The sequence below is a fragment of the Castanea sativa genome, chromosome 8 (assembly GCF_040712315.1).
Source record: "Castanea sativa cultivar Marrone di Chiusa Pesio chromosome 8, ASM4071231v1".
Taxonomy (NCBI): domain Eukaryota; kingdom Viridiplantae; phylum Streptophyta; class Magnoliopsida; order Fagales; family Fagaceae; genus Castanea; species Castanea sativa.
The window spans coordinates 28,790,338-28,813,638 of NC_134020.1; the positions used below are offsets into that span (position 1 = coordinate 28,790,338).

General features: G+C 37.2%; 1 pseudogene; it reads left to right on the forward strand.

Annotated features, from left to right (window-relative positions):
- The first annotated feature begins 153 nt into the window (after positions 1-153).
- Positions 154-22,918, forward strand: LOC142606141 (tropinone reductase homolog At5g06060-like; annotated as a pseudogene).
- The last annotated feature ends 383 nt before the right edge of the window (positions 22,919-23,301 follow it).

Below are 23,301 nucleotides of genomic sequence, written 5' to 3' on the forward strand. Positions count from 1 at the left end.
ATTTGGTACTTTTGACTTTAAGATCTTTGCTCAATAATTGAAAAGTTTTTTATTTTATTTGAGAAAGATAATGGAAAAGAAGATTAAGACGACATTACATATATTTCACTCAGGGACCTACCACTAACATATCTTGCTCCACCTACATGCCGTATGAAAGGGCCACTGATTTTATCAACTCCGAAGGATGCTGTTTGGCGGGGTATTGAAGACTCTCGGTTAGCAGCGAGTGACTTTAGTTTTATTTCTTTTTTCTCATTTAAGACGCTTGGTAATTCAGTAGCTCACTAGTTAGCAAAAAAAAGCAAAAGGTTTGTTGGAATCTCAATTTTGGTTGGGGGAGGTGCCTGAAGACATCTATCCTTTTGTCACCCATGATAAAGTTTTGATTCAATAATATTTTCGGTCTTTATTCTAAAAAAAAAAAAGGGCTACGTGAAAGTAGAATGCGTATGGCCAAACATATAGGTGGAACATCACTTTCAATTCAATCTACCATTAACACCAATTTTATTATGCATCATTTATTATAGGCTATACTAGTTTTTACCATAGAAATTATGAAAAATATTGTGTCATCATACAAATTTTGAATCCAAATTACTGTTTTAAAAATCAGACCGGATCAACAGGTTCAACCAGTTGAACTGGGAACTGAATCCAGAATCAATCTGGTAAAAATCGGTCAAGAATTGAAAAAACTGATAACCTGTCCTTTTTTCAATTCTTTGGCCATTCTAATTTTTTAAAACTATGATGCAAATTCCATTCTGTTTTAGTTATTTGCACCAAAAGTTGGTCAAAACTCCAGAGGCAAAGGAATGCTTGGTGTTAAAGCACATCACATCACAATCATTCATAAATTTGAGTGATATTAGGAATCCTATAAATTTAATTACTTTACTTTATAAAATAATATATCAACATATAAATGTAAGATAAAAAATTAACTAAGAAATTTATTTACCAACTGTTGCATTGTATTCACCTCCTCTGTATCAGGTTTTGTTTCACTGAAGTCTATGTCTGTTCAGGGAGCTACCAAAGGTAATTTACCTATCAGCTGAATGTATCCATGTTCCTATGAATTTTAAATTCAAGAAGCTTATAAAGAAATTTTGTTTATTTGCGATTCCAGGAGCAATTAATCAACTTACTAAAACTTAGGCTTGTGAGTGGGCGAAAGACAACATAAGAAATAATGCTGTTGCACCTTGCTACATCAGAACCTCAATGGTGGAGTAGGTAACTCCAGATTGTTATGTGACCGTTAATCGTGTGCAACATCATGGTGGCAAGGGCCATTGCCTTAATTTCTCCATGGAGTTTCCCCACTCTCCCACGGAGTCTAACACTCCCCCCCCCCCCCCCCCCTCCCTAAGTACAATCATTTAAGGGGAGTAAAATATAATTGAAAAGAAGCATTTCTTATTAGATTTGGTGCCTAAGCTCTACTGTGTTAAAGTTCTAGGTTACCAAACAGAAATTGCTCTGCTAGTATCCACATTTTAAAATTTATTCAATACTTAAGCTTCTCTGTCATCATATGCACGACATCTGCACCTTAGTAAGCTCAAAGTTTAAAACATTAGTACTTGCACTAATTGATGTATGGCACTTATAAAGGCATAAGCCCAGTTCAGTATAACAATCAAACTTGACGTTGAGTCTTTTTTTGTTGTAGGTGCTCAGCAACAAAGAATACCTAGAAGAGGTGTATTCTCGAACTGCTCTTCAGTGCCTTGGAGCAAAGGAGGTCTCTTCTCTTGTGGCATTTCTTTGCTTACCTGCATCATCCTACATCACTGGGCAGATTGTTTGTGTTGACGGAGGGATGTGTGTAAATGGTTTCTACCCAAGACATGACTAGAAGTGGCAACTTAGCCATATTCCTCATTTGCTCTTTCTATTCTTTGACCCCATTCAGTCTAACCTCCACTATAAATAACATAAACTTGGCATTCCCATGCTTGTCTTTTGGAGTGCTGCAATTGAACTTTTTTTTTCTTCCTAATTATTGTTCTTTGTATATTTAATAGTAATTTTTTTTTCTGTCCTTCTAACACCTGTATTACTCTTTGACCTTTCCCAGTTGTTTTATTACAATATTTTTTGTAATTATGAAGTGATTCGAACTGACAAGAGAGGAGAAATTGTAACATCAGATCAGCTAGATGAAGAATTTTATTTATTTATTTTGTGTGTATTACCATAAAGAAGATTATATACATACACACTTTCTAAGTTAACAATCACTTGAAATGCTTGGAGGGAAGGTACATCAATAATTTAATGCAATATATACCGAGCTAAATCCTTCTGACCTTTTTTTGGCTTATGCTAAAACTTCTATTTTTATTGTTTTTATCTAACTTTTTTTTAAAATTTTTTTTTTTTTTTTTTTCTTTTCTGTTTTGAGTAATTCCACTAGGCTAAATTTCTTAGGTATAATCAATGGAGGAGGAGAAAACATTATAATCATTACTATATAACTCATTTGAGCTACTGGAAGTACATTGAAATCAATAGATCAAGGAGAGATCAAGATGGGGGATGACATGGTGCAGGCAGGGAGTAGGTGCAGAGATGATAGATGGTCACTTCTGGGAATGATTGCTCTTGTTATTGGTGGAACACAAGGAATTGGGTCTCTCTCTCTCTCAAGTTAATTACTTAATGGATGTTCATTTTTAAAGAACTCTGCCTCTATGGGGCGGGCCTGTGGCTACAGAGTACTAATCTTATAAAAACTAGTAAAGGCTTATGGCGAAAATGGGCAATTAGCCATAATTCCTCAACTATATAGTTAGTAGGTAATGTTTCGAAAGTTTATCAATTACTAACATCTCGACTTTCAGGGAGTCGATTCTGAACCTATAAATCGAGTCTTTGAGGCTTAGTTTTTTTGGTTCTAACGAGGTCTGACTTGACATTTTTTCCACATGGATGCCACATGTAAATCGAGTCTTAGAGAGTCGATTTATATATCGACCTTTAAATACTCGATTTGTATGTGACGCGTTCAATACGTGGAAGCTAGCTGATTTGCGGAAGCCACCTGGAAACCGAGTCTTTGAGACTTGATTTCTAATAGGGTTTTTTTAAAAAATAACGCATCTCGCACAGACCTCTCTCCACTCTCTATCACTCTTCCTCTCATGCCTCTCTCTACTCTCTGTCATTCTCCCTCTCACGCCTCTCTCACACCCTCTTCACCTTCTCATGCTCGCACCTCTCCACGCTCGCACCTCTCCACCCTCACACACCCTCTCACGCTCGTGCCTCTCCACCCTCTCACGCTCGCGCCTCTCTCACTCTCACTCGCCCTCTCCACTCTCACTCACTCAGTCTCCACTCTCAAGCACCCTCTCCACTCTTACTCAGTTCTCTCAGGTATGATTTTCTTGTTGTGTGATTTTTTCATGTGGGTTTGTGGTTTTTGTTCCAAAATTATGATTGATTTGATTTGATTGTTTTGTGTGGTACTCTGTTTGGTTCCCAAGAAAATGCAAGAAATTTTTTTTATTTGTTAATTTAACATGAGGAATTTTCTATTTGTTAATTTTCTATGGTAATCTGATTGATTTGATTGTGCTGAGATTGTTGTTGTACAGTTTATTTAGACCCCTTAAACCACAATTGGATTAACCTAGTTAACAAGTCAAGTTATTACTTAGTCCAAATTCCAGATTTATGTTAACAAAATCATATAATCATATCAATGCAAAGTGCAGAATATAAAAACACAAAGATATGATGACCTAGGAAAACCAAACCGGTAAAAAACCTGGGGAGGATTTAACTTAGCTATCCTCAAGGTAAACTTGAATCCACTATGAAAGAATCGAAGTATACAATAGCGACTTAGACCACTAACATCCTATTGCTACCCACCAGTAGAACTTACTGACACGACCACGTGCAAGCTCCGAGACCACGGACTCCTTCTTTCTTGGATTCTCCAGCAAGTACAAGCACCCCCCCCTTGTGTATCTTTAAACTCTTATGGCAGCAATTGAGTGATCATTAAGCTCTTAAAGAAATCTCAGTCTTGATAATCCCAAGATTGTGTGAAGGCAAGCATCTCTCTGATCTCATAAGAGATTCACACAAACAACAATATGAGCAACATAAAAAACGTGATTAGGGTTTGCCTTTTATACCTAGGGCAAAACATAAAACCCTACATGTCATATGGGCTTAGGGCTGAGTTGGAAAATCTGCAGAAAAAACGATCTGCACGACTTTCGATCGGTCAAGTCTAATTCTTAATCGATCGAGTCAGGCAGAAATGCATAGTAACTTCTGTAGTTAACTCGATTCCAACTTTACATAAAACACATACTTTGAGCAAGTCTAAAACACAACTAGACACCTATTTTGATCATAGTTTGCCAACAATACATATTAGAGTTCTAATACATTAGTTCCTAAGTACTTAGAACCTAACAAACTCCCCCTTTGGCAATCCGTGACAAAACACAACTAAAAGCTCAAAGTTTACAAGGAAAAGCCCTTTACAAAAATATGCCCATTAGAACAAATCAAATCCTAACTATTATCCATCAGTTGCAAGTGTACACAGCAGCTTAATTGAATCAACCTGTATATTCCCTGAAACACTAAACAAAACGCATAAAAGTATGTGTGGAAAACACAAGTAAATAAACATAACATTCTTGATTTCACAAAACACAAAATATGGACAAATAGTAATGAATAACTCAAAATCATAAGTCTATAAGCAGTGAAACAAGACACAATAAAACTCCCCCTATCATGAATACATCAAGAGCCAAAAACAAAATACACAGTGAAGCACCTAGATACAATCTAATCTCCACAGGCTCTCAAGCTCTCCAAAAACAAAAAACTCCCCCTAAGATATACAATCTCAATCTACTCCCCCTTTTTGTGACGGAATGCCAAAGAACAAATCAAAATCCATCATCAAAAGGAGGTGGCAAAGACGAACGTCTAAGAAGCGCCAAGTCTGCTCACAAAGCACGGATCTTGTCCAAAATGTCCACCAAAATCTAACCATGAGCCGCCTGAACGGTCATGACAGACTCCAACGTATGATGAATGTGAAAGTCATCCGAAGTCGATGGCGGAGGAACATCAGCAGCAGCATCTCCGATAGGATCAGCAGACTCCTCACCAGAAGGAACACCTATAGACGAAGAAGGGGGAACAGTACCAGAAGACTCAGCTCGAGGGCGTTTAGAGCGCTCTCTCGTCTAAGCAGCCCTCTGCCTAAGGAAAGTGGCACCTATGGGAGCAATAACATGGACGGGCTCAGTCACTGGGAAGTCGGACAAACCTAAAAACAACAAAATCCTATGAATGAAAATAGGATGAAAAAGAGCATGAGCAATAGATGAACTCCTATACACTTCGTTCAAGGAACGAAGAAACAGATGAGGAAAACTAATAGGAGCATCCGTAGCTAGAGCACATCGCTCCAAAGGAATGGTGTGCATATGCGAAATAGGCCACAGAGGATGACACGCTATCCTAAAGATAAGATATGTAGACTCGATAAGCTCAACAGAAGTGATCTGAGGATCAGAACCCCACCAGATAGAAGTACCGGTGATGTAGGACATAATGTCGTCTAGGGGAGGAGACACATCATAGGGGTAAACATGATGCTGAACAAGAGGCACCCCAAGAGCATTAGCCACTATTGAAGGAGTAATGGTGTATGCATCACCACAAATCCAACTCCTCACAAGAGTGCCGGAATCATATGAGTGAACAAAGAGATTCGAATAGAACTCTTTAATCAAGATGGCTGGAGGAGGAGCATCAAAATCCAGAAGAGGAAACCAGCCTCAACACTTAAAGTTTTCCCTAATGGCAGGATCAATCTCATCTAACAGAACCCTGCGCTCAGCCCAAATCTTTCTCTTAGTGTTTAGATTCTCAAAAGTCTCTTGGTGCTTAGCACTCAAGAACCTATCACTCTCAAAGGAAGGATCAGAATTAGAGGTGGATGTCCTATTGGCTCTTGTCTTCCTAGGCATGATGCTAAAGAATGAAACAGAGACACAAGAAAAAGACAAAAACAACACAAGGGCAGACTACAAGTTAGCATATAAAAAAAAACTATATGATGCATGAACAGATAAATGTCATGATGCATGGTCTAATGCAGTGACAACAAGTTCAAATATGGAAGTTTAGAAACACAAAATTGGCTTGAGCATAGAGTTAAAAAAAATTCAAATTAAAAAAAAAAAACCTCTTGATGAAAATATACCCAATTGACTAATTGATCATCACACAAGTTAGAAAATAGTTTAGGATGATCAATTACATCAAACCAACAAGCCAATTTCATCAATCAAACTCAATTGAACACAAACCCCAATTCAAATCAAAACAAGCCCTAGAATTTTGAATTCTTCATAAAACACCAAATTGATCAAATTAAACATTATGGATCATGATTATAGAATTATAGGACAAAAACCCATCAATCAAGTTCAGAAAATAAGGCTTGAATCATAACAAATCCCAAAAATTTCTTAGTCCAAAAATATCCCTTAAATGCATGAATTTATGCATGAAACATGAAAGAAAATGCAAAATAAAGGGTATAAAGGTCTTACCGGCCTTTGGAGAGAAAAACCTTGCAAAAAGAACGGAGGAAAATGACAAAAAATTGAAGTAGCATTGACTGGTTCGTATGGAGAGAGAAAAGTTGAAAATTTTTTTGAAAAGTGGATGAACACGTAAGAAGAAAACTCTTTTTAAAAAGTCTCCAGACGATTTTTGATCGATCGAAAAACAGATTTGATTGGTCAAAAATGCTTCGATTGATCGAAAACCAATCGAGCATCGATCGAAACAGACAGTGGCTGACTAAAGATTTAATCGCAATTTCGATCGATTGAAAAACATGTTCGACCGGTCGAAATTCTGGAAAACTTAGTTTTTGAAAAAAATAAAGCAAATTTAAGCAGAAACTCCTCAAAGCATTGAATTATATGAATAAAATGCATGAGTATGAGATGAAATGCTTTTCAAAAACATAAGTTTTGAACCCAATTTCCCAAATATATAGATTTTCCAAACATTTTCCTTGAATTCTCAAGCATCAAAATGATTTTGCAAAATTCTTAAGGCATTTTCAAACTTGGTTAGTTAGACCAAAACACACACAAAAACATGTACAAAGTTTAACAAAGAGTAACCTGTGTAGTGTGTGTAACTAGCAAAAGCTTGAGAAACATGTGAGGTGATATGAAAGTAAAAATCAACCACAAAGTCTTCAAAATTCATCACAAAGAATGTAAAAGAGACTATCACCCAAAGAGTTACATCACATCTCCTAGATCATAAGCTTGCAATCATGTAAGTTTCTTAAGTTTGCCTCATAATGTACACACAGATTTTAAGATTTTTAGAAACTTATTAAATAAAAGTCGGGATAATGTACACACCAATTTTATATATTTGATTTTTGCGTTAAGTCCAATAATGTACACACCAATTTTAAGCAATTAACCCAAGGCTACACCTTATGTTCTTTTTTGTGCATGTGCTACACTTTCTCGAGCACAAAATCTTACGATATGCACTAAGGTGTTCATGATTGGCTAGTGAACAGTGGTGAGATGGTTATTTATGCCTTTCTCAAAAGGATCAAGTCCGTCAGTCAAAGACTTGTGACTTCAAGATCACGACAAAGTAGTCAAAAACTACAAATATCTTCCCACACAACATGCACTACAAGGCTTTAACTAGTAAAGTCCAAGACATAAGCTCATCCAAGCTAAATAGAGTACATGTACATGGTATATATAAAAAAATTGACCGACCTTGTTTTCAAAAAACCAAGAAAATAAATGTAAAAACATATTTGCTTTCTCCCTTTTTTCATTTTTTTATTATTAAATGAAAATTAACAAAAACATCCTAGAATGAAATGCATGAATGTTATGCAATGCAAATCCTAGAAAACAAAGAGAACAAAAAAAAAATTGGTCACAAAGAATATAGCAATGAAGCACAAGGACCATGAAGGCTAAGAAAACCTAAGGACACAAAATCACACCAATGACTTGATGAAGAGCTTCAAACTTGCTTCCATCAAGGGGTTTGGTGAAAATGTCAGCATCTTGACGTTCAGTAGGAATATATTCAAGAACAACAATCTTCTTTTCAACCAAATCTCTAATGAAGTGATACCGAATCTCTATGTGCTTAGTCTTAGAATGTTGAACATGGTTCTTAGAGATATCAATAGCACTAGAATTATCACAATAAACAACTATGGTGTCTTGAGAAATTCCATAATCATTCAAGAGCTTTTTCATCCAAAGAAGTTGTGAACAACAACTTCCAGCAGCAATATATTCTACCTCTGCGGTAGACAGAAACATAGAATTTTGATTCTTACTCATCCAAGCAACAAGATTAGCTCCTACATAAAAACACCCACCAGTGGTGCTTTTTCTGTCATCAGCATTACCGGCCCAATCAGAATCAGAAAAACCAGCAAGAGACAGCTTAGACTCTTTGCTATAAAACAATCCATAGTCACAAGTTCCACCAACATATTTAATGATCCGTTTAACAACATTTAAGTGTGAAACCTTAGGATTAGATTGAAATCTAGAACAAACACCAACACTAAAGGCAATATCAGGCTGACTAGCAGTTAAATACAAAAGACAACCAATCATGCTTCTGTATAATGTAACATCAACAAACTCACTTGATGGATCATTGGTTAGTTTTGCATTTGCAACCATTGGTGTTCTAGCATGTGCAGCCTTGTCAAGTCCAAATATCTTAACTAGATTTCTAGCATACTTTGCTTGGTTGATGTAAATTCCTGAATCTGTTTGCTTCACCTACAATCCTAAAAAATAAGTCAGTTCACTAACCATACTCATCTCAAACATTGCCTTCATTTCATATGCAAAGGATGTAGCAAGAGAGTCATTAGTAGCACCAAAAACAATATCATCAACATATATTTGAGCTACAACAAAAAAATTCTTATCCTTTCGAATGAAGAGAGTAGTATCAGCAAATCCTCATTTAAAGCCATGCTCAATGAGATATGTAGTTAGCCTATCATACCAAGCCCTTGGAACTTGTTTCAACCCATAGAGAGCCCTCTTCAACTTGTAGACATCATTCGGTCTGTGAGGATCAACAAAACCCTTTGGTTGTTCAACATATACCTCTTCTTGCAACATACCATTCAGGAAAGCACTCTTAACATCCATTTGATACAACTTGAAGTTCAAATGACTTGCTATGGCCAAAAGTATTCGAATGGATTCCAATCTTGCTACCGGTGCAAAAGTCTCATCAAAATCAATTCTTTTCACTTGTGTGTATCCTTGAGCAACAAGTCTTGATTTATTTTTGATAACAGTACCATGTTCATCAAATTTGTTCTTAAAGATCCACTTAGTACCAATGATATTTACTCCCTTTGGCCTAGGAACTAGTTCCCATACATCATTTTGAACAAATTGATGAAGTTCTTCATGTATAGAATTAACCCAATTAGCATCTTGAAGAGCTTCATCCACCTTTTTCAGCTCAAATTGGGATAAATAGCATGAGTGAGTAATGACATTCAAGGCTTTGGATCTCAGTCTCATGTTATCATTTAGACTACCTTAAATATTTGTGGCAGGATGATTTAACTTCACTCTAGAAGATGGTCCTTTGACTAGAGATGTTGAGGTACCCTTCTGTTCAGATGGGGGACTAAGCTCACTCTGTATTGGTTGGGTATCATGCACTGGTGTGGATGGTTTTGAACTTGATGGTACAGAGACCGCATCATTTAGCAACAACAGCTTTTCCTCAGTATGCTTCCCCACATAATCATCAGTAATGAATCATCAGCTTCTAAGATCTTTTCTTGAACTGGAATAGTGTTTTCTGAAAGGCTTTCAAGACTTAATTTATCATTGATCACTACATTTGAAGATTCCATGACTATTTTAGTTCTTAAATTATACACTCTGTATGCTCTACTAGTGGAAGAGTATCCTAGAAAGTATCCCTTGTCACTCTTTGTATCAAACTTTTCTAGGTTCTCTCTATCACGCAGAATGTAGCAATCACTACCAAAAATTCTGAAATATTTGACAACGGGTTTCTTTCCTCTCCAGGGTTCATAGGGAATTTGCTTAGAATCAGGTCTGAAATACACCTGATTGCTTGTATGGCAAGCAGTGTTAACTGCTTCTCCCCAGAAGGACTTAGGCATCTTCTTATTGTGTAACATGACACGTGCCATTTCTTGGACAACTCTATTCTTCCGTTCCACTATCCCATTCTGCTGTGGTGTCTTGGGAAAAGAGAACTCTTGATGTGTGCCTTGATCATTGCAAAAGGTAGTCAGTTTTGAATTTTCAAATTCTCTTCCCTGATCACTTCTGATTCTGGCTATCATAGGACCTTTCTCAACTTGCAATTTTTTACACAAATGAATAATTTTTTCTGGAGCCTCAGCTTTGTCTTTCAGAAGCACAACCCATGTATATCTAGTATAGTCATCTACAACCACTAGAATATACCTCTTTCCTCTCAAACTCAGAACTCTGGCCGGACCCATGAGATCAATATGTAATAGCTCTAAAGGTCTAGTAGTTTGAACATCAGTTACAGACGGATGTTTGGACTTCACTTGTTTACCCATCTGACATGGTCCACATGCATTTTTCAATCTTCTCAAACTTGGGCAAACCAATAACTGCATCACACTTGAAAATCTTCTCTAATTGTTTGTGACTTGCATATCCCAACCGTTGGTGCCATAAGTCAACTTGATTGATCTTTGCACTAAAACATTTGTTGCTTATACTTGGTGTTATACCATAACAATTATCAGCTTTTCTCACACCAATACACATACAATCACCTCCTCCATCGAGTATCTCACACTTATACTTGGTGAAAAGAACATTCAGCCCATTATCACAAATCTAACTAATGCTGAGTAAGTTGGCCTTTAACCCATCAACATACCAAACATCTTCAAAAACCGGTAGCCCTGGGATGTCCACGGTTCCAATGCCTTTGATCACAGACTTGCTTCCATCACCAAATGTGACTGTACCAATCTTTCCTTCAAAGAGAGTCTTGAATAAAGCTTTATTTCTTATCATTTGCTTGGAACAACCACTATCCAAATACCAGAGACAAGAATCACATGCCTTTAAGGCAGTTAAAGCAGTGTAACACAGATAATTATTATCAGGCACAATTATGTCAAGATGCTCAATGGAAGATTTAATGAAAGCAACAAGGGATAAAAACAAGTAAACAAGTTGGCATATATGCAAAAAGATATTATAAGAATCCATGACAAACAGGAGTCAAGGATCAGCTCAAAAATCAAAAGATCTACACACAAGAGCTACCCGCTCTGATACCACTTGTAGAATTTGTTTAGACCCCTTAAACCACAATTAGATTAACCTAGTTAACAAGCCAGGTTATTACTTAGTCCAAATTCTAGATCTAGGTTAACACAATCATATAATCATATTAATGCAAAGTGCGGAATATAAAAACACAAAGATATGATGACCCAGGAAAACCAAACTGGTAAAAAACCTAGGGAGGATTTAACCTAGCTATCTTCAAGGTAAACCTGAATCCACTATGAAAGAATCGAAGTGTACAATAGTGACTTAGACCATTAACATCCTATTGCTACCCACCAATAGAACTTACTGACATAGCCACGTGCAAGCTCCGAGACCACGGACTCCTTCTTTCTTGGATTCTCCAGCAAGTACAAGCACCCTCGCTTGTGTATCTTTAAGCTCTTATGGCAGCAACTGAATGATCCTCAAGTTCTCGAAGAAATCTCCTTCTTGATAATCCCAAGCTTGTGTGAAGGCAAGCACCTCTCTGATCTCACAAGAGATTCACATAAACAACAATATGAGCAACATCAAAACGTGATTAACGTTTGCCTTTTATACCTAGGGCAAAACATAAAACCCTACATGTCATATGGGCTTAGGGCTGAGTTGGAAAATCTGCAGAAAAAACGATCTGCACGACTTTCGATCGGTCGAGTTTAATTCTCGATTGATCGAGTCAGGTAGAAATGCATAGTAACTTCTACAGTTAACTCGATTCCAACTTTACATAAAACACATACTTTGAGCAAGTCTAAAACACAACTAGACACCTATTTTGATCATGGTTTGCCAACAATACATATTAGAGTTCTAATACATTAGTTTCTAAGTACTTAGAACCTAATAGCCGTGTTTGAGAAAATTTAACATGAGGAAACTAAGAGGCTTGAAGAATGAGGAAACTTTGCCTCTCATTGAATCCAAATTAGTCTGAGGTATCCAAGTCTGTAATATGTTAATAACAGTAACAAATAGAAAGAGAAATAAATTTTCCTGTTGATTGGATTAGATCTTACTTTAAAACAGGTTTGAACATGCAAATTGTATCAGATATCAGTGTGAGATTTTAGTAGTCTCTACTCATATGGTTGGATTTGTAGACAGTTATGTGTGTGTTTGATTATTTGGGTTGTGGACCTATTTGACTTAAGTATTTATGAATATTGAACGGAAAACAAATTCTATTTGCCTATGCACATGCTTAGTAAGAAATCAGAACACAGAAAGGTTTACACATTTTTTTTTTGTTGAGGTTATTCAAGATCAAATATTTGTTAGAGTAAATTGATGCATTTTAAAATGTGTTACAGGCACAAAAACTGCATGAAGTTCATTGTGTGTGCGTGTGTGGCTTTGCAATGGAAAGAATGAAGCAACTTGAAAATAGGTAGTAATTACAAATGAATTCCACCAAAAACTAATTGCCAGAAAAAACAAAAGCAATTTCCTGAATAGTCTTAATCACTGAATTCCCTTTCAGCTATTATCCCTCAGTTGCCATTAAGGTCAATGAATCACACAGCTTTAGAAACCTCCAATCACAAAAATCATCAATTTTACCATTAAAAAAAAACCAATTCAACTTTTAATTTCAGTTAACCTCCCCAAAGTAGAGACACAAAGACATAGAGAACCAGACAATAGAGATAAAACACAAATTGACTCATTAATGCAGTAAATAAATAAAATTCAAAAGTAAATTTGTATATTTGTATAAGAATACTAATTAAATTATATAAAAAAGATATTTTTAACCCACAACTGTCTTAAGTTCATCTTTTGTAGATGGTGAATGCAAGTGGTTTCACATAGAATAATAAAAGACATGCATAATTGATTCACCAATTCAACAAACCAATGCAATGCAATACCTTCAACAAAAGTTATTTTGAACCATTGGATTCATAAAAGCAACAAACCAATTAAAACACACACACACACACACACACACACACACACACACACACACACATATATGCATTGAGTCAAGTTGCACAATTTTATTCAATAAAACAATAAAAAAGCACACCCAAGCTCACACATGTATATGAGTTAACTTGAATAGTTAGACCATTTGATTCACTCTAAAGCAATAAAATCTCACACACACACAAAGACAAATATGGTTTCAAAGAAGGGTGTTTGGCATGTCATTGAACCGGACTAGATAACAACGTTGAAACCGGTTAAAACTGTTTTTACTATGGTAAATTGTTAATAAAAAAAGAAACTGAAAATTGGACTCAAATATACGTGAAAATTGTTTTTGTTTTCAATAATGTCTATTACGTGCTAATTACTTATCATTCTTGTGCAGTATGGCTGTTGTAAATGCTGGACAGATTGATCATGGGCAGCCTGGCCCCATTGACCAGTCGGTGTTGACGTTGCAGGCCAACCATCGGTCAGAAGCTATTTGGAATGGGCAGGTAAAACACAACACTAAAGATTTAACCTATGTACACGCATTTAATTCAAACAATGTACATGCACTTGCTGTCATATATTAAAATATGGTTTTGTTCTGTGTAGGACCTAAGGTCCCTTAAATGTCGTGCCCGTAGTGAAGAGTTCTCCGATCGAGAGCCAATGGTGGACGACCGAGTCGTTGACATCATTAAGGCACTTGGTTTGGAGGGACTTCTCAGGACCCCATATAGAGAGATTGACCACAGCCTGATAACGACCTTAGTGGAGCGATGGCGGTAGGAGACTCACACCTTCCACATGCCAGATGGTGAGGTCACCATCACATTGCAAGATGTGGAGGTTCTTCTCGGGCTTCCTATTGATGGCGAGGCCATTACAGGGAGCACGCAGAAAAATTGGCATGATGTGTGCGACGAATTCGTTGGCTTCCGACCTGTAAATGATCAAAGAAAGCAACTTCATGGCCAGAGGATTATCATCCAACTGCTTTTGGAAGCTGTTGCCAATCCATTGCCGCCTAATGCCACAAAGGATAAGCTGCCTAAGTACGCACGATGCTACATCCTAGCGTTACTAGGGGACACAATCTTCATGGACAAATCCGGCGATAGGGTGCATCTAATGTGGGTGTAGCAGTTGGAAGACCTTCGCAACCCACGAAGGTACATTTGGGGAAGTGCTTGCCTTGCATGGTTGTACCGAGAGTTATGCAGGGCAAGCGATAAGAAAGTTAATCAGATTGGTGGGTGCTTACTGTTGGTCCAGTATTAGGCATGGGCTAGGTTCCCATATCTGTGCTCGACAGTTGAACATGGCCCACCAGTGGGTGCTTATGGTCCTCCAATGCGTGGTCCATTATCCTTGAAGTAAGTCTCTACCTCATACACGTTATGTAACTTCAATTTATTTATTTATTTTAAAAGCTTCTAGGAATTATTTAAGTCAATATTAAACAATTTTAAACCAAGGTTCAATATATACCATAGGTTAATATACTCTAATTTTGTGTCAAATTTTCTAAATTATATGATTAGGTTAATATATAAGACATTAATTCTTAATTTTTGGTTTTTTTTTTATTATTTTATAAGTATATAAAAGCTGCTCAATTAACCAAGCTTCAGTTTACTAGATTAACTATCTTATTAGAACTGTTACTTTAAATGCAGCATAAAAAATTATGTTTGTAATGATTAGTTGAAAAGATAGTGAGTGGGCTAAGGTTATAAATACTTGACCATCCATAGAGAGTCTATATGCAAATTGTGAATACAACTTCATTACATTAACTTGACCATCCATAGATTGATTACATTATAGTTTTAATCATATGATTTTCTAAGTGGGAAAGTTTTACAAAGTTAATGATCCCTTGTTCTTGATTGTAGGTGGTTGTGGGTCCCAAACAAGAAAAATAGGCCCGCTCACATCTTCCTGGACAGGTGTCGTGAGCAAATAGCTTTAATGTTGCCAGGCCAGGTATGAAAATGCCTTGTTTAACATGTTTAGGAACAAGATATAGGTTTGGTGAAGTTTGAAATATAAACATTGTTGCCTAATGTGTTGCGTACTTGTTTTTTGGCTGTTGTAGGTGGTGTGGCAGCCGTATGAAGCTGAATTCGAGGACCTTCTACCGCGGTACGTTGTAGAGAGGGTCATGTGGATGGCAACGGTGCCGCTTGTATGTTTCCACCTAATAGAGAAACATACACCAGATCGTGTCGTTTGTCAATTCGGGATGATCCAAGAAATTCCCCGTAATGTTAACTCTGATACAGTGCTTCATGACATTGATTTGAGGGGAAAGGTTGGTGTTGATTGGATGCGGAAACATGTTGCGCATATTACGGAGTGGGGTAATCGCCTTTAACAGCGTTGTGAAGCAGTGCTCGCTGATATACCTCCACAACACGAGTACTTCGATTGGTACAAAAGGGTAACTCAGAGGTTCATCAATTTCCTTGGTGCTAGATTGATTATAATGGTAACTTTTCCATGTGTTCTACATCTTACCGAAGATAACCACAACTCCCACGTACAATGCCATTCCAAAATCGAGCCTTCGCTCGCTTGAAAAACATTAATATACGGTTGTTAGTTCCTAAATGCGAAGAACAAAAACCAAATGAAATTCTGAGCATATTATATCAAAACAGCAAAGGCACTTGCCTAGTTTGTAGTACTACCACCTGTCGAAGCCCCACGGGAACCGCTTATCGAAGCCCCAAGGGAATTGGGACATCTTCTGCGGTTATGCCCCTCTTCATGACACACTTCGCATCGCTGCCTCAGTTGAATCTCCCTCAAGTCCGAATCTAGGTTCCGGCTTCCCCGTTTTCACCGTACCCCATCCATTTCATTCCTTATTCTTGACTTCACAGGATGACCTTTGGCCTACAACAGACTTGGGTCAGGCACCCACCGTGGTCCGTGAACGTCCCTCCACAATGACTCTGACTTTGGTACCACAAATTGATTTGAATATGTATGAATGACATTCTCTAAACTGTAACATGGGTCAATATAGCTGGTCGCATTGAAATGCAATTGCTGCAAAACTTTAATTGCATGTGAACAAGGGATCTTAATGTTTTGCCACTTTCCACAACCACATGTTCTAGCAAATACGCACACTCCATGACTGTGGTTTCCCCCTCCACCTCTATGGTTGTTGTACGGGATAACCACTTGATATACACCAGTTTCATGATTAAATTCCCTCACAGTGTGTCCTGAAGTTTTTTGCAGATTTTTGGTATAGATCCCCATTGCATAATCACTCTACACCTTACCTTAAGAGCGATCAAAAGTAATTCCTTTATGTCGATCATGGAAATATGCAACAAGTTTGCACCAAGTGAACTCAACCATTGCAGCAATGGGCAAACCGCGGGCACCTTTAAGTACCCCATTAAAGCACTCAGAGATATTGGTTGTCATTGCCCCGTAACGCCTTCCACCATTATGTGACTGGGTCCATTTCTCCACATCCTCACTCATTAGATATGTGTATGGCATATAGCGTTCAAGATGGGGATCATTAGGGTCTACGCTCCTTAGTACATTAATCTCGACATCCTTAATGGTTTGCATTATGGACTTAAATTTAGCTTCATGAGTCACATATCCAGCTTTCAAGGCCAATGCCTTTAGAGTCGGGTCATCAAAGTGTGGGTTGAAGTTGCTAGCAACATGTCGAAGGCAATATTGGTGAAATACCCGTAACTTTCCGTCATCACCTATAGGCCACTCTGCAATGGCGCATTTGATGCCTTTATGCTGGTCAGAAATAATGCAAATGCCCTCGTCAGGTATCACATGCCCTATCGAACTCCTGAGACACTCTAAAAACCACCCCCAACTAGCCCCTGACTCCTTGTCCACCACAGCAAAGGCAAGAGGCAAAACCTTTTGGTTAGCATTGGTTGTCATTGCAATCATCAACACCCCTCGATATTTACCATACAAATGAGTCTCATCAATACTGATCACTGGCTTGCAATATCTGAATGCAGTAATGCATGGAGCAAATGCCTAAAATACATAGCGCAGCAACGTACTACCATCGATGGGCCTAGGTATGGTCCAATAGGTGTATTGGGTACCTGAATCCTGATCCAAGTATGCTAACAACAACTTTCGCAACCTTTGGTAAAACTCCTCCCAATCCCCAAATATCTTAGCAATTGCCTTTTGTTTTGCGTCCCATATCTTATAGTAAGAAAGCTCATGATTATACTTAGTATGTATGTGGCCCCAGAGCTCATCAATATGAGCAGTGTGATTTTATTGCAATTTTCCCACAATTTCTGATGCAACAAAATTAGAATCCATCATTTTACCGTCTCTTTGCAAGCCAAAGGGCATACAACTGTGTGGACCCACATAAGACGTGACCAACCACAGACCATTAAATTTAGCCTTCATGAATGCCCCAACGTACCACTTGCAGTTGGTGTTAATGCATGTGGCGCACAATTTAGTTTTGGTCGACCTCCGGATTATAAAATTTCTATTATCTTTTGCTGCGTATATTATCAATGCACGCTTCACCGCCTCTTTATTTGCAAAAGTCAACCCTTTATTAAAATGCATCCCATTTCCCCAAGTAGAAACAAATGGTATCTGAAGACGTGAAGAATCAACCATATTTTCCCAAGTATTTGCGTAGAATGACTCGGCAGGAGGTGTGTAGGCAGTGGTCGTATTTGTAACATGCTAGACGCCAATATCATCGTTCGCATCACCTTCATCATGGCACTCCATATTTTTCTCTTCAAAATTGGGAGCAAGTTCATTGTCATCCACATCCTTGTCAAAGTCGCCTCGCTCAATTCTCTCTTTGTACTCATCCATATCATCAAGATTTTCATCATTATTCGCAAAATGATCTTCATCCTCCACCCCTAAATATGTCTCTTGAGGTTGGAGTGTTTCACCAGTATTGGTAGCATAATCTTGAGATGGGAGTGTGTAACCTCCCATTGTAGTGCATCCATCATCTAAGGCTGTAAATTGCAAAGATGTAGTTGTTTGTTGCAACTCCTTGACATCAACTTCTGCGAGCGGCTCGAAACTTACGTACAACTCAGCAGCATTTACTATGGGCATTTTATGGATCCTATTAAACATGACATTTACATGTTTATCTTCTTTGATCGCCATGTACTTGTAATTTATCCGTTCATGAAGGACTTCTTGTGGGTAACGATATATAATATTTATGTCATAACAAGTAGGGCTCAAACTCAGTTCTTTCATTATTTTCATCTTCAAATCATTCAATGTCTTCAACTTACGACGTATCATCATATAATAGCATTCGATACTCAACCCTTGAAATGGGAATCCGTCAATCTGTTCAGGATTGAAAAGGGGTCCACCGTAGTATACATTTATGTCAATATTCTTCAGAAATTGTGAACCTATTAGAGTCAAGGGTAATATGTTAGTGGCATATTTTAACACAATTACAAAACATTTTTATGTACTCAAAGTACAAAAATTACAACTTCTTACATCAAACACACCTCACATTTGCATATACTCACTCCACATCACATACAAACACACTCAATCATTATCATTTCATACTCAAACAAATAAAAAAACTAAAGACAAAACTCACCCCCACTACAAAATTTCAAATCATTCTAACAAAAAAATAATGAAAAATATTAAACCAAACAACAACAAAAATAGCCATGATAAAAGCCTAACAATACAAATATATCTTAAATATTTTTTACTTTTTATAAAAAAAAGCCTAGCATATATACACTAACTCGTTACATCATATGCATATACAAACCCCACATTTGCATATATACTCAATCATTACCATTTGTTTCTAAAAATTAAAAAAAAATCCTTAATCATACTCAAATAAAAAAAAAAACTAAATACACAAATCTTCAAATCATTCTATCAAAAATATAAAGAAAAATAACAAACCAAACAAAAAAACTTATGATACATACCCATAAAAAAACCTAACATTGCATATATGTAACTAACAACAACCCATTAAAAAACCCTAACATTACATATATGTAACTAACAACTATTCAGCAAAAAAAAAAAAAAAAACTAACAACTAGAGAGAGTGTATGCTATAAAAACCTTACCTGACATGAGGATGTGTAAATGAGAGGTGAGTTTGATTTGAAGTTTTGTATGAGAGAGAGAGAGAGAGAGAGTTGCTGGATTTTTTTGTGTGGGAAACGGCAAACCCCAGAAAAATAGGTAATGTGGACTAAAGAACAACTGCCCTAACCACATGGATTAAACTGGACCAACTATTGCAAATCGAGTCTCTGAGACTCGATTTTACTTTTTAAAAACCAAGTCTCTAAGACTTGATATCTAGCTGGAGTCCACGTGGATGCAACTGACAACATAAATAGAGTATTTAATTGTTCACATGTAAATCGACTCTTAGAAATTCGATTTCCAGGTAGCCGCCACGTGGAAAAGTGCCACATCAGATCTAATCAGAACATGAAATCAAGTCTCTAAGACTCGATTTATAGGTTCAAAATCGACTCTCTAAGAGTCGAGATGTTAGTATTATATAAACTTTCGAAACAGTATCTACTAACTATATAGTTGAGGAATTATGGCTAATTGCCCATTTTCGCCAAGGCTTATTGCAATGTTTTGTAATTATGTTAGGCATGCTGTTGTGGAGGAATTGGCCGGGCTAGGTGCAAAAGCACATACATGCTCAAGGAATGAAGCCAATCTCAATGCATGCTTACATGATTGGGAGAAGAAGGGTTTCCAAGTCACTCGTTCAGTTTGTGATGTGATGCCTCAAGGTGAACGAGTCATGCTGGTGGACAGTATCCTCAGTGTTTAGCAGGAGACTTAATATACTTGTAAGTCTCAATTCAGTTCAGTTTAATTTTTTTTTTTGGATGTGTTTAGTTTAATTCATTGCATTCTACATAGCAATTTTAGCATCACAAGATTGTAACAATGAATCATTACTGCTGTTGTGGGACTGGAATAGAAGTGAGGTTATCGATGGAATTCATTAAGTGCAATCATTCTGGACAACTGTGACAGACAAAAATGGGGTTCCAGATATTGTAATATGTTTTTTTTTTGCCTTTCCATTGTACCCTCTCCTATTCCATTCCTTTGTGTGACCAACACCACCATCACCACTACCATCACCATCACACTGTCGCTGCTGACACCTCTGCCACTACCATCATTGTTGCACCACCTCTTCCATCGTCACCACCACCTCCATCATCATCGTGCCTAAATGAAATATTAATAAGTTTCTGTGCGAGGTAGATGACATAAAATGTTATTTGGATCATTTTCAGAGTTGCAATAACTCAAGAAAACAAGTCATTTTGTGATGAAACAAACGAATTGCCAGACTTGAGGAATTTGAAGTGAGTAGAGAATTCTGGCAGCTGGTTATAGGGAGGGATTCCCAGATGATAATGAAGTTACTTTTCTGAAAATGAGAAATCCTTTTCCTGTATCTTTCTAGCTTGGACTTAGCAGCCTCCTATGTACAATAAAAACCCAACATTCAACCCAAAAAAAAAAAAAAACCAATAAATTGAGCTTATCTATACCAATTTCAGAGATTGTAACTAGAAATGAGGTTTAGGGAGTAGATAATTCTTGGAAATGGTTGAAGAGATGGAGTTGCGGATCATAAGGAAGTTACTTTCTGAAAGATTGGAAACTTTTTTCCTGTAGCTTTCTAGCTTGAACTGTGCCGCTTTTTTGGTGAAATAAAACCCAATATTCGGCCACCAAAAAAAAAAGAAATTTGAGCTTATCTATAACAATATTTAAAGATAGTTTAGACGTCAAAATCATCACTAGCCACATTAGAACATAGTGGAGTCTAATGTAAATTAGCATCGAATTGTAGTTTCCACTGTTATGTTTTTGCTAAAATTGGGGGTAAAGTTGCCTACTATTGACCTCCTTCGACCTTGTAAAGGTGGGAGCCTGGTGCGCTGCATGTGACATTTATGTATTTACTAAAATAATTGTTCCATGTAGTGTTATTTGGGCTTCCCCAAATTTGTAGCTTGTATATGGCTGTGTATTTTGAACATCATATTTTTAATAATTGTTTAACCAGCCTCCATTATGCCATCGCCAATGAGCTCTAGCTCAACTGGCAGCTCCTCCCTTTGGAAGTGCTAGGTGGAGGGTAGGGTAATGGGTTCAAGACTCATAGTCATTGGGTATGTGTGTAACTTACCAATAAAATAAAAGCATTTACTATACCATGAATATCATTGTTTTTAGTTTGAGAAGAAAAAAGGACCATCCAGGGTTCTGGTATAAACAAATTGCAAATGCACATCTTCAATCATTCTTTACATCCTAATTCTGGTAGCCTGAACCCAGGACAGGATAGTTTTTTGCTTAGCTAGTTGCATAAATTAAATTTAGAAAACTTCATATTTGTGAATCTTCCAGAGGAGTTTCTCATACCAATGTTTCTTATAGAAATGTTCAAAGCTACTCTTGGAAAGGCTTTCCTTCTTGTGAACCTTTAAAATCCTGTTCTTACTAAATTTTTTATCCTAGATAAACAATGTGGGGACAAACATCTGGAAACCGACTGTAGATTACACAGCTGAAGAATTCTCTACTGTTATGACTACCAATCTTGAATCTGCTTACCATTTATGCCAGCTGTCACATCCTCTTTTGAAAGCATCAGGTGTAGGAAGCATTGTTTGTATTTCTTCTATTGCTGGTGTGGTGGCACTAAATGTTGGATCTATTTATGGTGCAAGTAAAGGTAATTTACTTATGTAATTTAAATTTTTATTTTTTCGATTTGATCAGTTAAAACAATGTGCATAATATTCAAACCTTATAGATTTGTAAACTTTTAAATTCTGACTCTAGTCTCTTTTTTTCTCTCTATGCAGGAGCAATAAACCAACTAACTAAAGATTTGGCATGCGAGTGGGCGAACGACAATATTAGGAGTAATTGTGTAGCACCTTGGTTTATCAGAACCCCCTTGGTTGAAGCTGTAAGGCTGTAGCACCCTTTCACCATGCTTGTGCATTCATTGAATGTGTTTTTCACTGTTCTGTGTGCAGTTAATCTTTATCATGTTCTATTTATTTGGGCCACATGCAAGTCATATGTAGAGTTAAAAGATAACAGAAATGTGTGGCCGTGCGTGTGCGTGCACACAACGGTGCACGACATTTACACCTGAAATAGAAATGGAACTCCTAGGCTTCAATTCTCAAAAACATTTTTTGAAGAAGTTAGGATGTAGCTGAGACTTGGACAGCTCACTAAGTTAAAAGTAATTCCGTATTCATTTACATGATATGAAATAAGTCCTTTATGCGACTTCTCGTTATTATTGCAGGCTCTCAATGATGAGCAATTTTTGAAATCGGTAAACGCAAGAACTCCTCTTGGACGCCCGGGAGAGCCAAAGGAGGTTTCGTCCCTTGTGGCATTCCTTTGCCTACCTGCATCCTCTTACATAACCGGGCAGATTATTTGTGGATGGAGGGGTGACAGTTAGTGGTTTCCTCCCGGAACATGACTGACAATAAACATCAATCTCCTTATGATTTTTAAATGAGACATTTCCATATGTTCTCTTCTGTGTTGTGTGTTCTTACTTCTGTTTCGTAGAAGTGGCATTTTAAATTCCATCCAATGTGAACTGGATGAGGGTGAGAGGTAAATTTGTAACCCTCCTGATCTAATTATCTTGCCAATGGGAGAAAAAAAAAAGGATAAAATGCAAAGCTCTCCTTTCATGTGGTTTTGTGAATTTCAAAGGGCCCTCTAACATCATGTCTTAAGGTGAGTTTGGTTCAGCTCCTTGTAATTGTTATTTTTGAAAGAAAAAATCGCTGAACCAAATAGGCACCAAGTCTGGATATCCTTTAGGTTTTGGTTTTGCTTCATTAGCATGGACGGAACC